This window comes from Tasmannia lanceolata, unplaced genomic scaffold (assembly GCF_043159265.1).
Source record: "Tasmannia lanceolata isolate RefF3 unplaced genomic scaffold, GAP_Taslan_0.1 ptg000013l, whole genome shotgun sequence".
Classification (NCBI taxonomy): Eukaryota; Viridiplantae; Streptophyta; class Magnoliopsida; order Canellales; family Winteraceae; genus Tasmannia; species Tasmannia lanceolata.
In genome coordinates, this window is record NW_027518690.1 from 28,139,055 (window position 1) to 28,160,852 (window position 21,798).

Consider the following 21,798-nt stretch of genomic DNA (forward strand, 5'->3'; position numbering starts at 1 on the left):
TCATCTCTACCAAAGAGGGGCATCTGTAGACACCCCCATTTTGCTCTGCCTTAGTCAACAAAGAAGTGAGTATTTTTCTATCGGTTTTCCAGTGTTTTCTATTTCCGTGACCGTCTCTTATATTTTCTCAATCTTTTCAATCATTTCTGCCGTGTTTCGCATTTTCCCGCTTAGTGTTGAGAGGGGTTATTCACAGGAATCCGAGCAAGGGAGAATTTGGACCCGTTTGGTGGGCCCCCATTGAGCATTTGTTTAGATTTGGATCAAACAGGGGGCCCGCATATTGTTTTAATGAAAATTGAGTTTTGACCCTACTTCGATCCAATGTGTAAAGAAGCCCATCAAGTAGATCATTCGGATTATCTCACTTAAGAAGGGGAGCATCCAATTTATATCGTGGTCCACCAAATGAACCGTTTGGATCATCCCAAGAATGTGATTTATAGGATGTACCCAGTTATATAGTTGCCCAATAAAGTGAACGGTTTGGATTACCCTATAAGAAATGATTTATTGAGCACATCCCATTAATGACTTGTTAATCAGATGGTTCAGATTATCCTATGGGATGGGACCCACTTGGGATTGATGCCGAATCCAAAGAAATAAATTCCCATTAAATCTTGAAGGCATGAAAAGAAAGCATATATATTTTATGAGGTATTTTCGTCTACCTTCTCCTTTGAGAAAGACCACAAGAGGAAACTTTACGTTAGGTAATTCTCGAGATTGCTTTTTGGGGAGGGGGCAGCATAAGGAATAAAAAAGAAAGAAACAAAGGACGAGAGGGGAACCTGTTTTAAGGCAAGAGAAGTGTAATTCGTAAAAAAAGGAAAGGAAAGACCTCTCGGCAACTTCCCCCCTGCAGAGACTTGTTTTAAGAAAGAAAGAAATTTACCCACTTTCTTAAGGAGGGCTCGGGTTTTTTTCTTAAAAAAAAAAGAAAAATAAAAAAACAGCAGCTCTGTGGAGGAGAAAGAAAAAAACCGAATAAGAAACCGTGGCTCTGTTTTCTGCTCTTGAAGGGCAACCTCTCTCTGCCTCGGCCATCTCCCAACCTCTCTCTGCCTCGGCCATCTCCTAACCTCTCCCCATTCACCCTTTCCAAAGCACTCTCTGATTCATCTCTCTTACTCTCTCTCTCTGTTCTTATCTCACCCTCTCGATCCCTCTTCCTCTCACGTTTTCCCTCTCCCCCAATCTCCCTCTCGGCAGCAGCTCCCAATCTCACCCTCTCTCACACCCACAACAGCAGCCGTTTCTTTCTTTTTTTTCCCAACTCCCTAAAAACAGAGCATCATTTTTTTTTGTTTTTCTTTGACAAAAACAAAGAAAAACAGAGTGCTGGTTCACTCTCACTCTGTTTTATTCTCTCCCTCTCGTCTCTCACCAACTCTGTGTCTCTCCCTCTCGTCTCTCACCAATTTTATATCTCTATCTCTCTGTCTCATTCATTCAATCTCTCGATATTCCTCCCTCTGTTTTCACGATCCCCCTCTCACTCTGCTCATCCCACCCTCATCTCTCCATTTATCCCACTCACCATCCCCTGTTTCCTGCCCTCACTCACCACCCTTTGTTTCTCACCCTCACTCTCTTGATCTCTGTTAATCTCTCTATTACTCTCTCTCTCTCTCTCTCTCGGTCTTTCATCCCCTCTCTATCAACCTCTCTCTATCTCTCTATCTCTCTTTATTACTCTCTCTATTAATGTCACCCTCTTCAGCTCCCCAACATATAGAAAATAAGAAAAAGAAGAAACAAAAAAACAGGAGGAACGGCACTCTCACAGTGGTAAAGAAAAATAAGAAAAAGAAAGAAAGAAAGCGGAGCGGATTGCACGTCGGCGAGATTTTTTGGATTTTTCGGCTCTTGGATTGGACGAGGATCTCTATCACAGGTAGGTACACTATTCTCAGATTTTTCTAGAATTATTCGGTATCTTTTTATATATTTTTGCATGATTTTAGCATTTAATTGTATTTAATTCAATATTATATGTGTGTGCTAAAAATCGTAATTTATATGAGTGATTCAAATCCGATTCGTCTCAAAATTTAATACATTGATCTATTTAAATAGAATAAAAGAATCATATGATCGGATCGGACATTGGATCAAAGGATTTCAAAAATTTGAGTGAAGAATAGAATTTCATTTAAAATAATGACCGAGAAATTAAGAAATTGGAAAAAATAGCTATCTCAGGATGATCTATTTTTTGGAATTTTAAAATTTTTTGTGTTCATCATATCAGAACAAGATTAAAGGACATTTTCCGAAGTCGTAATTTTCTCAAAAATCATGTTTTAAAAAATAGGAAACTCTTCAAAAACATCTTTTTGACGAAGAAAAATAAAATATATACTAAATAGGTTCCAAAATTAATGAAATTTCGTGGAAAACTAATATAATGCTAGTACATTCTACCATGAATGTTTAAGGAATTTTGGATTTTATTTGCTATATTATTTGATGCTTTCTTTGAAAACTATCAGATTTTGTGAGATTTCTTACTGACATCAAATCACAATTAAAATTCTCAAAATTTTTACAGTAGTTTTCTATTTTATATTTCATGCCTCTGTAAAATTTTCAATTGATTTGGACATTGTTTCCGAAGCAATGTAGTGTACATTCATAATCTGGTCTGATAATTGAAAAATCCGAAATTGATAGTAAATAGTCTTTAAAATTCATGAAAATCTCACAGCATGCTATGTTTACTCATATCTTACTATAGTAGAAATTTCAATGAATTTTAATTTCTATTTCTAGTCGTTTCTGTGTTATTTTAACAATCTGGTCATATTATTGTTAAATCCAAAATAAATAGGAACTTAATATAAAAATCTGTAAAACCCTTCCAGTAAGCTACATTCCATCATATCTTGTTGCTGTGAAAATTTCAATTTATTTCGAATTTGTTTGCAATAAGTTCACTTGTAAAATCACTCATATGGTTTAAAATTGATAAAAACCCACTAAAAATTGAAATTAATTAAAAATCATTATGAAAATTTCTAAAGAACCTTAAATTTCTGTCACATGTTCACTCCTTAATCCATTGAAACAGAAATCTTAGGATCCTTAGATTTCCCTGGTAAAATGGTCAGTGCATCCATAATCGTATCTCAATTGCAATCGATCTTTGACAATTTGAATATTTAAGCTATAACATGTTATTGGCTCCGAGGTTTACTGTCCACGGAAATCCTGAGATATGCCAGGCAATAAGGTGCTATAACTTAAGTATTAAATTGCACAAGGAAAGAGCGCACGATTCCCTTCTGTGGATGCTATTCTAGGCCGAAATTGGTGAACAATAGAACCTTTGGTATTCCTTAAATGTTCAGAAACCGAAAATCCTTGAAATCTGAAATTCATTAACTTTAAGAACTTAAATCGATTTATCTCATGTCTTTCGGAACCATTGGATTATGGTTTCCGTCATAAGAACCATTAGAGACCAATTTAGGAACACTTACGTCATGTCTTGTCATAGGTTTTAGGGAGTCTTAGGTTTTAGGGAGTCCTAGAGTTAGGAGCCCAGCCTCATCACGGACGTTTGCTATGGATAGCAACCGTGCCATAGGTCTAGTTGCACTAGTCACCCAATCTTTCCCTAGGGCAAGCCTAGTTACCTAGGATGTAGGTTAACCTGCATTAGTCTAAGGGACAACTTGCACTTAGATAGGATCATATAGCATCTTAGATGAAATTCTAGGATAATAAAATCTTCAACTTAAATTAAATAACTTCTCTTAAAACTGTTGAAACAGTTAATCCAGTCTAGATCGGTGTCTTAGTTGAGTTAGCCATAAGTAGCTTAGCTTAGGTGCACCAAACTACGTCGACTCTGATCCCAATGAGGCTTGGGTACGTAGGTAACTTGGATGTCTGATGGCATACTAATCACGAGTCGGCTCCACAACAAATTGTGGGGTTTTGTATATTAATTTTCTTATAAATTCTTAATTAAATCACTTATGACTTCCCATGAAATTAGAATGTTAGGAGAACTTTCACTTAGATTGAATTCAAACAAATTAAGAAATCAAGATACACATTTAGGATCTACATTGAAATTAGATCATAGGATGCATGTCACATAGTTCGCACACTAACAAAGAGTTGAATGAGCCATTTAAAATAAATTTAAAAGTGTTAGCTTTTGGAATTGAAGACCGATTATCGGGCAGGAATGGTGCATGTGGTGGATAATTCCTCATACCTTCCATTCTTGTAACCAGGTAACGAGTCTAGATTTCTGGTTAATTATGGGTCCTAGATCCTACATCTAGGTGGCGACTCTGTCACTATCTTTTGTGTGGAATTCGGATTGCCTTAGTAATCCCAAGTTCACATAAAAGATGAATTAAAATCAATAATAAAAGAGCACACGCCAATCGTGTGGGTACGAGAGGCCAAGAGAGAGCGTGGCGGCTCGCGCCCCACCCCTCTTGCGGGATCGGGTCCCACACCTTTGCTTCATGGGACTCGCCAATGTGACACATGACACCTCTGTATCCAAGGTAAATGATGTCGATGTATCTCTCATGAATTTTCTAATGATGAATTAATAATTGCTTGTGAAAAACTTCATGAAAATTTGGATTTACAGCTTGCCAAAAACAAAACAATGAAAAAGTCCTTGCATGATATAACTAGGGATTTTGGGTTCTTGAAAAAAGGAATTTGATTTGTAAACCAATATAAGTGAAAAATTGATTTGGAAAACAAGGCTTTGAATGAAGAAGTAGACAAATTAATTTTTGAAAACAAAAGCTTGAAAGAGGAAAATGAGAAACTTGTTTTGAAATGCAAAGAACTTGATTTAACGTTTAGAAAATTCTCATGTGGCAAAAATAAACTAGATGAAATTCTTGAAAATAAGCTTGTGTGTCTAGAAAAATTGGTGTTAGATACCAACCATTTTCTAAAGGAGAAGCCTCATTCAAGAACAAGTTTATAATGAATTCTTCCCACATGCATACTAGCACTAGTGCTTTTATTCCTACTTGTCACTATTGTGGTAGAATAGGACACTTAAGATTTGCATGCAATATTAAGAAATCAAAAACATCGAAATTTATTTGGGTTAGAAAAGATGAGCTTTATGATGTTGCTAATCTTGAAGGACCCAAGAAAAAGTGGGTACCTAAAACTTCAACATGGGCTTCGGTTCTTGTAGGTCACTTGAAAGGAAAACCCTCAAAGGATAAGTGGTTCTTGGATAGCGGTTGCTCAAGGCACATGACGGGAGACGTAACCAAGTTCGCATTCATCACCATGAGCCATCAAGGAAATGTCACCTTTGGGGATCATACAAGAAGCAAAATCATCGGTGAAGGTACCATTAAAATTAAGGACATTAAAGTTGAACATGTTTTGCTTGTTGATGATCTTTCATTCAATTTGATAAGCATTAGTCAACTATGTGATCTTGGTCACAAAGTTCTCTTTGAAAAAGATAGATGTAAGACTTTGAAGACTAAGAATAATGAAGTTGAATTTGTTGCATATAGAGATGGTAATATGATTCATTAGCATTAGAAGACCTTGAGAATCAAAACATCCAATATCTCTCCGCCATGGATGATAACCCTTGGTTATGGCATACGAGACTTGGTCATGCTCATATGGATTTGATTTCAAGATTGTCTTCTAAGAATCTTGTGAGAGAGTTACCTAAACTCAAGTATGTTAGAGATAAAGTTTGTAGTGCTTGCATTCATGAAAAATATGCTAAAGACTCTTTTAAACCCATAAGTGTATTATCGACCTCTTGTCCACTACAACTCCTTCGCATGGACCTATTTGGTCCCATGAAGACTCGTAGTAGAGGAGTAAGTAGACATGTATATGTAATTGTTGATGACTACTCTAGGTTTACTTGGGTGTTATTTTTAACTAGTAAAGATGAAACCTTCAAGAAATTTGTTAACTTGTGTAAGAGAATTCAAAATGAACAAGGGGTCTTCATAAATGAAATTAGAAGTGATCATGGAACTGAGTTTAGGAACATTGAGTTTGATACCTTTTCTAATGAAAATGGAATCAAGCACAATTTTTCGGCTCTAAGAACTCCCAACAAAATGGGGTAGTTGAAAGGAAAAATAGATCACTTATTGAAATGGCTAGAACCATGTTAAATGAGCACAATGTTCCAAGAAACTTTTGGGTTGAAGTCGTTCACACGGCTTGCTATATTTTAAATAGAGTACTCATTAGACCTCACCTTAATAAAACACCTTATGAACTATGGAGTTGAACACCCCCTAAAGTTAGCTATTTCAAAGTGTTTGGTTGTAAATATTTTATTTTAAACATGAAAGACACCTTGCACAAGTTTGATTCAAAATCCGATGAAAGTATCTTCTTAGGCTATTCAACTCATAGTAAAGCTTATAGAGTCTAACAAAAGAACTCAAATTGTTGAAGAATCCGTGCATGTCAAATTTGATGAGTCATTTGAACATCATAAAGTCATTGATGAAGATGATGATGGTGCCAATCTTCTAGAGTCTCTTAGTCAAGTCGAGTCCATTGTTCAACCCTTAGAAAATCTTGATTTAGAAGGTCAACCTATAGAAGAGGTTGAAATAAAAAGTCTTCCCAAACAAAGTAGAATTATGTCTAGTCACCATTCTACTCAAATCATAAGTGAAACCTCACAAGGAGTCAAGACAAGATCTCACTATAGGAATGTTTGTGCTAACATGTCATTTATCTCCTAAATAGAATCCAAGTCCATAAAAGAAGCCGAAAAGGATGAATTTTGGATGGTTGCTATGCAAGAGGGACTAAACCAATTTGAAAGAAACAAAGTATGGAGGTTAGTTCATAAGGCTAGTGATCACCCGGTTATTGTGACTAGATGGGTGTTTAGAAACAAACTCGATGAGCATGGAGATATTCAAAGGAATAAAGCTAGATTAGTAGCCCAAGATTACAACCAAGAGGAAGGTATCGATTATGATGAGACCTTTGGTCCGATTGCTAGATTGGAAGCCATAAGGATGCTAGTTGCATTTGCATGCCATAAAAACTTTAAGTAATATCAAATGGATGTGAAGAGTGCATTCCTAAATGGGTATATTATGGAGGAAGTTTATGTTGAACAACTGTTAGAAATATTAAATAACAGCAAGTGCACGGATCGTGTAAATACGGGTCGAACTCAGGGAAGAGAAATCTAGTTGTCAATCATATTCTTGTACCGATTAGAATACTAGCTATGATATAATGTTGCCTGTAATGGACTCTGGATTTCCGTGGACTTGACCTCGGAGCCAACACTATATATAAGCGTATATTCTAATCAATCTAAGAATCAAATTTAATTAAGATCTTTTTTATTTAAAATCCTAATTTAGGCAAAGTGTACCAAGTTTCTAATGATCTCTTTTAAGTACTTATCTAATTTAATTAGAAAACCAAAATTCTAAGGGCTTAAGTAAATTGAAAAATTGTAAAAGTAATTTGGAATAGTGTAAAAACCTTAATTCAATATAAAAGATTACTTAGGGTTAGAATCCACCATGGGCTTGGATTAGATTGATTAATTAAAATAATTTTTGTGTATTGAATTGTATATTTGATAATTAGTCTATGAGAAATAAGATCAATGGATGTCATTGCTCATGAGTAATTTATCAAAGACACACTCCAATTTTAAAGGCTATATAAATATTTATAATGTTCATAACAATCACTCATACGAAAGGAGAAATCCAATAGCATGAATGATTGGTATGCAACAATTATAAACCATTAATTCCATACCATTAAATTTAATTAAAAACCTTTCTCCTTCCCCATGGTTTCATCTAAACCCTAAGTATATAGGATTTAGTTACTAATGAAGAAAGTCAAAGAAATAAACATAAAAAGAAGAAAGAAGAGAATTGCCATTAAGAACTTGAGAAGGAAAAAGAAAACAAAAAGAACTCTTCTTTAATTGAAATTGAAAGCAAAAATACATTAAATTGTAATTTAAAATAAAGAGCAAAATAAGAAAAACTTATTCTTTTTCTCCTTCAATGGTTGAATCATTGTCCTCCTTCAAGCCTTGATCGGATTCCTCTCGTCGATACGAGTCCAACGGATCCGACCACGCGAGAATCGGAGCTAAAACGAAGAAGTTATGGTCCGTTGAAGTTTTAGAAAAAAATAAAAAAACTTCTGAAGACGCGACGAGACGAGACGAGACTAAAAATTCAAGAAGATGGGAGAGAGTTCAAGAGAGATTGATATATAGATTTTGGGTGAGAAGGGTTGCTAAATTAAGTGATTGAAAAAGATGTAAGGTGAAGATTAAAAAGCTAATCTTAGGAAACAAATGAAAGAACAAGATTAAGGCTTGAATGGGCTTTCTATATCTCTTCTAAAAAACACATGGGTTGCTTTCCTATTTTTTTTCTTTTCAAAGGTTTGTCCAAAACCTTCTAATTATTTTGTCAAGCAACTTTCTAAATGGTAGAAAAATAATGAAAAGTTTTCAAGTTGAGGGATATGTGCATGAAAGGACCAAATTGTCCCTATCTTTCGAATGAATTTCAACCATGCCATATACTTTCGCAAATGGCAAATCTACCCTTCCTTTGTAATGCACATAAACAACTAATAATTCCCTTCTCCTCTCTTGATCATTTCAATCTCAACCATTGGAATTAATATCATTTCTCTTCTCTTATTTTTTCATCATCCATCCTTGAAATTTCATCTTTCAAAACAAAATAAGGGGGTGTGGCATTATCAATTTGATCCTACTAAAGCATCATGCCAATTCGGCCAACTAAGGCATCTTAGAACTTTGGATTCTCATGGCAATTGGTGATTTCTTCACTATTTTCATATGTTAAGCTCAATTTCCTTCATAATTCCAATAAAAATCCTGAAACAACAAAAACAACAAAAATACCTTAGTCGCACCGCTTAAAACATAAAATATGCATTCATCCTACCACTACCATTCACACATAAATGTGTTCATCAAATTCCCCCATACTTGAGCTTTGCTTGTCCTCAAGCAAACAAGAAAAAATAACAAAATCGAAACAATAAAATTAAAATCCTAACTCATTTTCGTAGGAATCACGATTACACTTACCACGTGCAACAAGCCTTTAAACCCCTAGGTTATCCTAGTGGACGAGTTGTGTCTTGTGAGTGTTTGCAGTGAATATGCACACAAAATTCTGAAAACAAACTTTTCTTTTCAAATCCCACTATAGAGTAAAGCCAAAAATTTCTAATCATGTTTCTTTGATAAATTACTCAAAATAGAAGAACAGAAATACCCCCATACTTAAACTTTGCATCCTATTCCAAGTTAGAAAATTAAAAAGATATTTTAATCAAGGAATCCTCATTTGAATTTGTCCTACTTTGCTCCCTTAAAATTGCCTCTAATGTAATCGTACCATAAAAGAAATTTGATTTCTGAAACTTCGTAGAAAATTTACAAATTTATATGGTCCACCACACTTTCCACCATACTTTCTAAGAATAGAACTCACTTTTTTGTAATCCTCTACTGCTTTTGGCGTGAATGACATGCAGGGCATGCACCAGACACCCAGGCTACTAAGCAGTGTCCGACTAATCTTTTATTTGCACATGTCATAGACATTGATGCATATGAGTTCAAGCTTTACCTTTGATTATGTGCAATGCTTTAATTTATTAAGCTTTCTAATTGACCCATGTATGGAGTTTTCAGTCAGTTGCTCTCAAGCCAGTTGGCTTTAAGGAACTAGGCATAAAAACCCTTCAAACTTAATAGCTCAAGTCAAAAAGGCTACAAATCAAAACTATAATCAAGAAGCAAACTTTCTAAAAATCATTCTTTCTTTCTTTTGTTTCAACATTTCTTTCCTTTTTATCCATACCATATAAAAAGCAAGTTTCTATTTCTATTTCTTATTCAAATCCTTTTAAAAAAAAGATTCCAAAAGAAAACAAAACTAAGAAAGGAAAGTATTCTTTCTAATTTTTCAAATTCCAAAATTAAAATATCTACTAACTTTATTTCTTAAAATAGGAAAACAAAGTTTCTTTTTAAGAATACCAAGTTCTTTCTAATTTGAAAAATTACCAAAAACAAAAGAAAAAGAAAATTTCTAACTTTAACTATAGAAAAGATTAGAAAAGAAAGTTTCCAAAAGCTACCCCCCCCCATACTTGATTTATGCATTGTCCCCAAGGCATTAAAAATAGAAAGAAAAATATGAGGACTAAAAATAGAAAGGAGGGTACGTACTATATTTATTTAGGCATGATTCGAATAGAAAGGTTCATGGAGATCCATGACCTCTTCCATATCCGGCTTTGACAACTCAATAAATGGCTTTAATCTTTGACCATTAACTTTAAATATCTCACCATTGCTTGGATTTAGAACCTCGACCGCACCATGGGAGAAAACTTTATTAACTACATATGGTCCATCCCAACGGGATTTTAACTTACCTGGAAAGATATGCAGTCTTGAATTGTAGAGAAGCACTTTTTCGCCCTCTTGAAACGATTTTCTCAAAATATGTTTGTCATGAAAAGCTTTTGTCTTCTCTTTATAGATCTTTGCATTCTCGTACGCTTCATTGCGCAACTCCGCCAATTCAGAAAGTTGTAATCGCCTTCGAACACCTGCAGAAGACAAATCAAAGTTTAGTTTCTTAATAGCCCAAAAAGCTTTATGTTCCAATTCAACCGGGAGGTGACAAGCTTTGCCATACACAAGGCGGTAAGGAGACTGACCAAGATCAGTCTTGAATGCCGTTCTATGAGCCCACAAGGCATCCACTAATCTAATGGACCAATCCTTGCGGTTTGGATTCACTGTCTTCTCCAAAATTTGCTTAATTTGCCTATTTGAAACCTCCACTTGGCCACTCGTTTGAGGATGATAAGGGGTGGCCAACTTATGAGTAATACCATATTTCTTTATAAGAGCTTCAAACGGTCTATTACAAAAGTGCTTACCCCTATCACTAATGATGGCACGAGGTGTACCAAAGCGCGAAAAGATATTTTCTTTAAGAAACTTGACCACCATCTTGTGGTCATTGGATTTGCAAGCAATGGCTTCAATCCACTTTGACACGTAATCTACACCTAACAAAATCTACAAGTTTCCAAAAGAGTTGGGAAATGGTCCCTTAAAATCAATACCCCACACATCGAAGATTTCTACCACTAAGATTGGGTTGAGGGGCATCATATTTCGCTTTGTAACTCTACCTAATGACTGACAAGATCTACATGCCTTACAAAAATCAAAACCATCCCTAAAAAGACTTGGCCAATATAAACCACATTCTAAAACTTTGTGCGCAGTTTTCTTTGCACTAAAGTGGCCACCACAGGCTTGAGCATGGCAAAAAGATAGAATCGATTGGTGCTCATGATCGGACACACATCGTCGGACAATCTGATCCAAACAAGTTTTGAACAAATAGGGATAATCCCTAAAGAAATACTTTACCTGTGAGTGAAACCGGTATTTGTCTTGGTTGGACCAATGATCCGGTGTAGCATCTGTAACCAAGTAATTCACAACATCTGCATACCATGACTCACTAGAAATAGCAAACAATTGCTCATCAGGGAAGTTTTCATTAATTGGACCTTCGTCATTCTTTGCATTAGGAAGTCTAGACAAGTGATTGGCAACCAAGTTTTCCGTACCCTTTTTATCTCTAATCTCCAAATCAAACTCTTGAAGAAGTAAAACCCACCGAATGAGGCGAGCTTTAGCATCCTTCTTTCCAATAAGATACTTGATTATCGAATGGTCGGTATAAATTATCACATGTGATCCAATCAAGTAGGACCAAAACTTCTCTAATGCAAACATAACCGCTAGAAGTTCTTTCTCGGTAGTGGTGTAGTTGAGTTGTGCATCATTGAGAGTTCTACTTGCATAATAGATTACATGCGGTAATTTATTTAATCTTTGACCCAACACGGCTCCTATTGCAAAGTCGGAAGCATCACACATAATTTCGAACGGTTCGGTCCAATTAGGTGCTTGAATGATGGGAGCCGTAGTTAGCTCCTTTTTCAAACACTCAAAAGAATCGAACCATTCTTTGGAAAACTCAAATTTTTGATCTTTTGCTAACAAGTTGGTTAGAGGCCTAGCAATTTTAGAAAAATCTTTTATAAAACGTCGGTAAAAACCGGCATGGCCCAAAAATGATCGAATATCCTTCACGCTTTTGGGCGGTGGAAGATGGACAATGAGATCCACCTTGGCTTTATCAACCTTAATTCCCTCTTTAGAAATCACATGTCCTAGAACGATGCCCTCTTTTACCATAAAATGACAATTTTCCCAATTGAGGACAAGGTTCTTTTCTCTACTCCTTTCTAAGACCAATTTTAAGTGATGTAAACATTCGGCATAGGTGCAGCCATGAATAGAAAAATCATCCATAAAAACCTCTAAGAAGGTCTCCACCATGTCAGAAAAGATACTCATCATGCATCTTTGGAAAGTTGCTGGTGCATTGCATAACCCAAAAGGCATGCGTCTATAAGCAAACGTTCCAAAGGGGCATGTGAATGTCGTTTTCTCTTGATCTTCAGGAGCTATGGGAATTTGGTTGTAACCGGAATATCCATCAAGAAAGCAATAATACTCATGACCCGCTAACCTTTCTAACATTTGATCAATAAAAGGCAAAGGAAAGTGGTCCTTCCAAGTAGCGGCATTAAGCTTTCGGTAGTCAATACAAACCTGCCACCCTGTTTGAATACGAGTAGGAATAAGTTCATTGGTGGCAGATTGTATAACGGTAACTCCCGACTTCTTAGGCACTACTTGGACGGGACTCACCCATTGGTTATCCGAGATGGGATAAATGATCCGATTATCTAACCATTTTAAAATCTCTTTTTGGATGGCTTCCTTCATCACAGGATTAGCCCTTCTCTGATGTTCGCTTGAAGGTTTGGCACCCTCAACGAGATGGATGTGATGTTGCACAATCGAAGGGCTAATTCCTTTGATGTCGGCCATTGTCCAACCTATGGCTTCCTTGTTATCTTTTAGCAATTTAATGAGTTCCTCCTCTTGAGGGGAGGTTAGGTCCGCAGCAATTATTACAGGCAAAGTACAATTATCACCCAAAAATGCATAACGTAAATGAGAAGGTAAGGGCTTCAACTCCAACTGTGGCGCTTCTTCGATTGATGTCTTTGGAAGAGATGTTGCGAGTGGTCCAACAGGCTCTACGTTTTGGATGGCAAAAGCTTTGGAAACGAAATCATCTCCATCATTTCCTAGTTCGTCCAAGCATTCTTGGAATCCTGCATCAAAATCAATTTTAAAATTAGAAAGAATATCGTCAGGAAAGGAATGCAACATATTGATTTCTTCATGAAAATTTGGTTGCTTACCCAATCTAAAGACATTAAAATCAACCGATGTATTTTCAAAAGACAATTTCATTAATCTAGTTCTACAATTAATTAGAGCGTTGCTAGTGGCAAGGAACGGCCTACCAAGGATGATAGGAATTTGATCATTGATATTAGCAACAGGCTCGGTATCTAACACAACAAAATCTACGGGAAATAAAAGATCACCTACTTTAACTAACACATCCTCAACCATCCCTTTGGGTGTCTTAATTGATCTATCCGCCAATTGGAGAGTGACAGTGGTTGGTTTGAGGTCCCTTAGTCCTAGTTGTTTAAATACAGAAAAAGTCAAAAGATTTACACTTGCACCCAAATCCAAAAGAGCATGTTCAATTTTTGTGTTACCAATAGTGTAAGAAATAGTAGGACATCCCGGGTCCTTATACTTAGCCACCATTTGTTGAGACAAGATGGAACTTATGTTTGTGGCCAAGAAAGCCTTCTTGGGCACATTAGTTGTGCGCTTTTGTGTGCACAAATCTTTCAACACTTTGGCATAAGTAGGAACCTGAGAAATCGCATCTAATAAAGGAATGTTAATTTGCACTTGTTTAAACACATTTAAAATTTTATCTATGACATCCACCTTCTTATTATTAGCAAGTCTTCTTGGAAAAGGAGCTTTAGGCACATACTTCTTTTCAGGTGGAGAAACTGCCTGCTCTTCACTTACCTGTTTGGGTTCCGCAGTTGAACTTGTGAGAGGGGAGTCTTTACTTACCTCTTTGGCTATCTCTTGATGATATTTAGAGGGTTCGGATCTGACCTCCTCCTTGTGGTAATCTCGTCCACTCCTTAAAGCATATACGACATTACATTGGTTGGAGGGCTCTTGTTGCGATAAACTAGATTGCGTGGCATTCAACTGATTCACCTGTGGTTGTTGATTTCCATTCATGGCCACATTCCTTTGGTTAGGAATGGGTTGACTTGGCATCTTTTCTTTTTCCCTTTCACTTAGGGCCGTAGTAAGTTGATAAATTTGCTTTTCTAAGTTGTGTTGGCCCGTCATGAAGGGACTCATGCGAAGCTCCATGTTCTTCTCTAAAGATGCAATTCGTGCCGACTCCCCTTGCTTTTGAAAACTCAGAGGGGGCTGATTTGAAACATTATTAATCATGGGGTTTTGAAAAGTAGGATGGGAAGGCGATGGTTAAACAAACGTGGGAGAGAAGGTGGGCCTAGGTTGGCTGAATTGGCCTTAGCCTTGAAAATTGGATGGCCCACCTTGACTCCATGAAAAGTTGGGATGACTTCTCCATCCCGGATTATAAGTGCTGGAATAAGGATTATTAGAATACAAAGCACTTACATTCTCATTAGAATTACTAAATTTAGCAAGAGTTGGACACTCTTTCATGACATGGTCTATGGCTTGACACCAATTACACATGGGAACACTATGTGCAATTTGATTGACTTGTGAAGGTCCTTTGACAACTATTGCTTCTAGCCTTTTGATTAGGCTATCAAGATGGGCCTCTTTTGCCACGGCACCCTCTATTAGAAATCCCTTACTTGAAGTGGCTCTCTCACCGTCTTGAGTGGATTCCCACTCTCTTGTTCTTTCCGCCTAATCAAGTAAGAAGTTCCATGCTGCGGCCTCATCCGTGAAAGATGTAAAACCGTTAGGACACATGGATTCAAGAAGTTGCTTTGTTTGGTAATCTATGCCCTCATAAATAATTTGGCATAAGTGCCACAAATCAATTCCATGGTGAGGACACTCTTGGAGTAGGTCTTTGAACCTCTCCATAAACTTAGAAAATGACTCTAATGGCTTTTGTTTGAATTATAAAATATCGTTCCTCAGCTTATTAGTTTTATGTAATGGAAAAAACTTTTTTAGGAAAGCGACGGCGAACTCCTCCCAAGTGGTGATGGAGTTCGTTGGTAAGCCATAGAGCCACTTTTTGGCTCCATCCTTGAGTGAAAACGTAATAAACCGCAACTTTACCGCATCATCGGTAAGTTGTTGTAACTTAATCAAAGCACATTCATCTTCAAACTCACGCAAAAATAAATAAGCATCCTCCGAAGGGAGGCCATGAAAATGAGGAAGCAAAGAGATAAATTGCGATTTTAGCTCAAAATTATTGCCGTGCGCAATCGGCAATCTAATGCAAGAAGGTTGCGCGGTTCGGGCTGGATAGAAGCGATCGCGCAAACTCTTGGGCAGCTCTTGTTCTTCCGCCATGACTACTTGAATTGGATTTGGTGCGATGTCTTCCGCCGTCTCTAACCGGTTTGCTCTTTCTAGTCGATTGGCCGAGTTCCGCACCCAACCTACGGTCATAAACATAAGAAAATCAAGTAAGAGAGATGGATAGGCAAGAAACCAAAAATATAACTAAACTAAAAATAACTACTAATCTAACACTTCGAATAATTAAGATTCTAATGCAACTCTCTTCCCTAGCAGCGACGCCAAAAACTTGTTAGATTTATTAAATAACCGCAAGTGCACGGATCGTGTAAATACGGGTCGAACTCAGGGAAGAGAAATCTAGTTGTCAATCCTATTCTTGTACCCATTAGAATACTAGCTATGATATAATGTTGCCTGGAATAGACTCAGAATTTCCGTGGACTTGACCTCGGAAGCAACACTATATATAAGCGTATATTCTAATCAATCTAAGAATCAAATTTAACTAAGATCTTTTTATTTAAAATCCTAATTTAGGCAAAGTGTACCAAGGTTCTAATGATCTATTTTAACTACTTATGTAATTTAATTAGAAAACCAAAATTCTAAGGGCTTAAGTAAATTGAAAAATTACAAAAGTAATTTGGAATAGTGTAAAAACCTTAATTCAATATAAAAGATTACTTAGGGTTAGAATCCACCATGGGCTTGGATTAGATTGATTAATTAAAATAATTTTTGTGTATTGAATTGTATATTTGATAATTAGTCTATGGGAAATAAGATCAATGGATGTCATTGCCCATGAGTAATTTATCAAAGACACACTCCAATTTTAAAGGCTATATAAATATTTATAATGTTCATAACAATCACTCATACGAAAGGAGAAATCCAATGGCATGAATGATTGGTATGCAACAATTATAAACCATTAATTCCATACCATTAAATATAATTAAAAACCTTTCTCCTTCCCCATGGTTTCATCTAAACCCTAAGTATATAGGATTTAGTTATTAATGAAGAAAGTCAAAGAAATAAACATAAAAAGTAGAAAGAAGAGAATTGCGATTAAGAACTTGAGAAGGAAAAAGAAAACAAAAAGAACTCTTCTTTAATTGAAATTGAAAGCAAAAATACATTAAATTGTAATTTAAAATAAAGAGCAAAACAAGAAAAACTTATTCTTTTTCTCCTTCAATGGTTGAATTATTGTCCTCCTTCAAGCCTTGATCGGATTCCTCTCGTCGATACGAGTCCAACGGATCCGACCACGCGCGAATCGGAGCTAAAACGAAGAAGTTATGGTCCGTTGAAGTTTTAGAAAAAAATAAAAAAAACTGCTGAAGACGCGACGAGACGAGACGAGACTAAAAATTCAAGAAGATGGGAGAGAGTTCAAGAGAGATTGATATATAGATTTTGGGTGAGAAGGGTTGCTAAATTAAGTGATTGAAAAAGATGTAAGGTGAAGATTAAAAAGCTAATCTTAGGAAACAAAAGAAAGAACAAGATTAAGGTTTGAATGGGCTTTCTATATCTCTTCTAAAAAACACATGGGTTGCTTTCCTATTTTTTTTTTCTTTCCAAAGGTTTGTCTAAAACCTTCTAATTATTTTGTCAAGCAACTTTATAAATGGTAGAAAAATAATGGAAAGTTTCCAAGTTGAGGAATATGTGCATGAAAGGACCAAATTGTCCCTATCTTTTGAATGAATTGCAACCATGCCATATACTTTCGCAAATGGCAAATCTACCATTCCTTTGTAATGCACATAAACAACTAATAATTCCCTTCTCCTCTCTTGATCATTTGAATCTCAACCATTGGAATTAAGATCCTTTCTCTTTTCTTGTTTTTTCATCATCCATCCTTGAAATTTCATCTTTCAAAACAAAATAAGGGGGTGTGGCATTATCAATTTGATCCTACTAAAGCATCATGCCAATTCGGCCAACTAAGGCATCTTGGAACTTTGGATTCTCATGGAAATTGGTCATTTCTTCACTATTTTCATATGTTAAGCTCAATTTCCTTCATAATTCCAATAAAAATCCTGAAACAACAAAAACAACAAAAATACCTTAGTAGCACCGCTTAAAACATAAAATATGCATGCATCATACCACTACCATTCACACATAAATGTGTTCATCAACAACCTCCCGGTTTTGAAGATTTTAAATGCCCTAATCACGTCTTTTGGTTGGATAAAGCCTTATATGGTCTAAAGCAAGCTCCTAGAGCTTTGTATGAGAGGCTTAGTTCCTTCCTACTAGAGAGTGGCTTTCAAATGGGCAATGTTGACAAAACCTTGTTTATTAAAAGAAAAGAAAAAGAAACGCTTATTGTTCAAATATATGTGGATGATGCAATATTTGGTGCTACTAATGATAAGATGTGTGAAGAATTTGCTCAAATCATGCAAAAAGAGTTTGAAATGAGTATGATGGGAGACCTTACCTATTTCTTAGGACTTCAAATCAAACAATGTAAGAATGAAATTTTCATCAACCAAGAGAAATATACTAGGGAACTCCTTAAGAAATTTGGCATGGATAGCTCACAAATTAAGCCAACTCTTATGAGCACCTCCACCAAATTAGAAAATGATGAAATTAACAAACCGGTTGATGAAAAGAAGTTTTGAGGAATGATAGGTAGCCTATTATATTTGACCTCTAGTCGGCCGGATATAATGTTTAGCATGTGTATTTGTGCTAGGTTTCAACCGGCTCCTAAAGAGTCTCATTTGAGTGCCGTAAAGAGGATCTTCAAATATCTCAAGGGAACTCCTTCTCTATGTTTATGGTATGAAAGATCGAATAAATTCAACCTAGTAGGATATTCAGATCCCGATTGTGTTAGTTGTAGAATTGATAGAAAAAGCACAAGTGGCACATGTCAATTCCTTGGTAGATCTCTAGTGTCTTGGTTTAGCAAGAAACAAAACTCTGTCGCCTTGTCTACTACCGAAGCCGAATACATTGCAGCAGGAGCTTGTTGTGCCCAAATCCTATGGATGAAGAACACTCTCATGGTACAATCTTGAATTTAGCAATGTTCCAATCCATTGTGATAATACAAGTGCAATCAACTTGATAAAGAATCCAATTCAACATTCTAGAACCAAGCACATAAAGGTAAGGCATCATTTCTTAAGAGAACATTCTCAAAAAAGGGATATTGAAATTAAGTACATCCACACCAATGAAAAATTGACGGATATCTTCACAAAACCCCTTAATGAGGATCGATTTTGTGACCTTAGGAGTGGACTCAATATTTGGAGTCTGGATCAAGTAAAAGAATTTGCAAATGAAGCATGAATAGGAGATAGCACTCTATTTGTATGTATATATGTATCTTTCTTGATAGTGACTACATGGTGTAAGATGATCAAACCTTAACTCTAAAACTCACTCAATTGGTACCCATAGCCCACTTTATTCAAAGGGGGAGTCGGTACCATCATCATAATTAAAACACTTAAGCTTTGGTATTGTGCCAACATCTACCCCATTGTTAAGTCATATAAGGTATTCATGTTTTGAATGAGTGATTACCGTATATTCTATCTCTTGACCATATATATGATCATTGTTATAAATATTTATATATATATTAGTTTCATTCATGAATATATGTATATATGAATGGTTTTTCAAAAATCCACTATTTTCAAATTGATCTTGGTCCTGTATTTAAAAAAAATAATTCTAGGAACTCCGAGATTTTCCTTGGAACTCCGAGAATATGGGCAGAAGGAACCTGGAAAGGTTCTCAAAACTCCGAAAAAATTTCTTGGAACTCCGAGATTTCGTACAGGAGCTCCTCGGAGCTCCGAGAAATGCGACAGTAGAAAATAAAAATAAAAGCTGTGTTCTCGGAGCTCCGAGAATCGGGCCAGAGGCGTTAAAAACCCTGAACCGGTTCATTTTTTTTCCATTTTCTTTCTTCTGTCCTTCTGCCTCTCTTATTTCTTCCCCAACCATACCTTACCTTTTGATTGTAATATTAAATAATCGCAAGTGCACGGATCACGTGTAGTCACAGGTCGAATTCAGGGAAGTGAAATCTGGTTTGTGAATCTTATTCTTGTACCGATTAGAATACTAGCTACGATATAATGTTGCCTGGCAAAATCTCATGATTTTTGTGGACTTGACCTCGGAGCCAACACTATATACAAGCGTATATTCTATTCAATCTAAGAATCAAATTCAACTAGGATCTTTTTTATTTTAAATCTTAATTTAAGCAAAGTGTACCAAAGTTTTAATGATCTCTTTTAACTACTTATCTAATTTAATTAGAAAACCAAAATTCTAAGGCCCTAAGTTAATTGAAAAATTGCAAAAGTAATTTGGAATAGTGTAAAAACCTTAATTTAATATAAAAGATTACTTATGGTTAGAATCCACCATGGGTTTGGATTAGATTGATTAATTAAAACAACTCTTGAATTTGGTTAAATATTCGATTAACTAGTCAATAAGAAATAAGATCAAAGGGATGTCATTCCTTATAAGTAATTAATCCAATGCACTTTCTAATTTATATTGATTATATAGAACTTTATATTTGTTAATCAACAATCATTCATACAAAAAGGGAAAGCCAATGGCATGAATGACTGCGATTTTCCAAACACAAAATCCTACACAATTTTTTAACTGAGTAGATTGATTTAATTATAAATATTTCTCCTTCTCCATTGCTTCAACTAACCCTAAATAATTAGGATTTAGTTATTCATGAAGAAGTGAAGAAAAACTAAAATAAAAGAGATAAATGGGAGAAGAATTGCCATATAGAACTTCAAAGGAAATGAAACAAAAGCAAATTACTCCATTAATTTGAATTGAAACAAAAATACATCAACTTAAACTTGAAAATAAATAACAAAAATAAAAAGAACTTATTTTTTTTTTCTCCAATCTTTGGTTGAATCTTCCTCCTTCAAACTTTAATGTCACCTTGAGTTTGAATGGTGGATGATGATGCCTAGGATTGAGAGTTGAAAAGAAAAAGAAAAAGAACTTTGAAAGGAAGCAAGAGAGAACAAGAGAGAGCTTGAGAGTGGTGAGAGAAAAAGAATTGTAGGGAGAGTAGAAGAGGATGAGAGAGTAAGATAGTAAAGAGGGAGTCAATGGGCTAAAATTCCAAAAGGAGAATTGATAGAGAGAGTGGTGGTATTTAGATATATGAGCTTGAGAAAAATTTCCGAGATTAAAGAGTGGAGAACTTGCCAAAGAAAATGCAACACCGAATCCTCTATATTTGAGTCCTTTTTATACTTTATAGAAATGCCCAAATCAATTATAGAAATGCCCAAATCAATAAAGGAGTGGCCCGTTTTTATCTTGCATGGAAGAACAAAATTGCTTAAATCTTAGAATGACTTAGAAGGAAAATCTCTAAAAATTGCAATTGACGCACGTCATCACTGTATAAAAATTCCAAGCATCGAATATGTGGCAGGGCCTACAATGAACCATCTAGATAAATCAATCGTGAACCACATGCTAAATACGATAGATGAGTGAGAGAGTAGGTCGGTCCCTAGAAAGTTACACTTTCCTTTTTCAAAGTTGCCTTTTATAACCTCTTGTAAAAAAAAATTCCCATGCCAAAAACGCCCAACTGGGTCCCACTATCTACTGCCACTTCCCCATTCATAATGTCATTATGTGGATGATGATCCCTAGAAAGTCACTATCTAGTGCCACTACTATTCGGTCAACATCTTTCAAACCAATGTTCATTTGCCATTGTAAATTGATATTGGCAACACCGTTGTCCAATAAAATAATTTAAATGCTAGAAAGTCAATGGGCCCATTTGTATTGCTAAACCAAAAACGCCCAGCCAAGCTTCTGTTTCTATTTAATTACACGTGCACGGTTGCCTCTTTATAAGCCAATCCATGAAAAGCTTGCGTGGATTTCCAAAAGCCATACTACTAACTTTCTAAAAGCCACATATGTTTCCCATAAACAAGTGACTTGGATGTTCGGTCAGTTCATTTTCTCCATATGATTTGAACCACACGTTGGATGACCTTAACCCTACATTTACTGAGCTACAATGTAAATGGACTATTCTCCGGGGGTGATCCTAGCCATTCAATTGTTGGGTGTTAGGCCTAAAATCGGTAACAGGTTATGGTAGGGCTGGATGGTCCGAGCTAACAAGCCACGACTGAAGG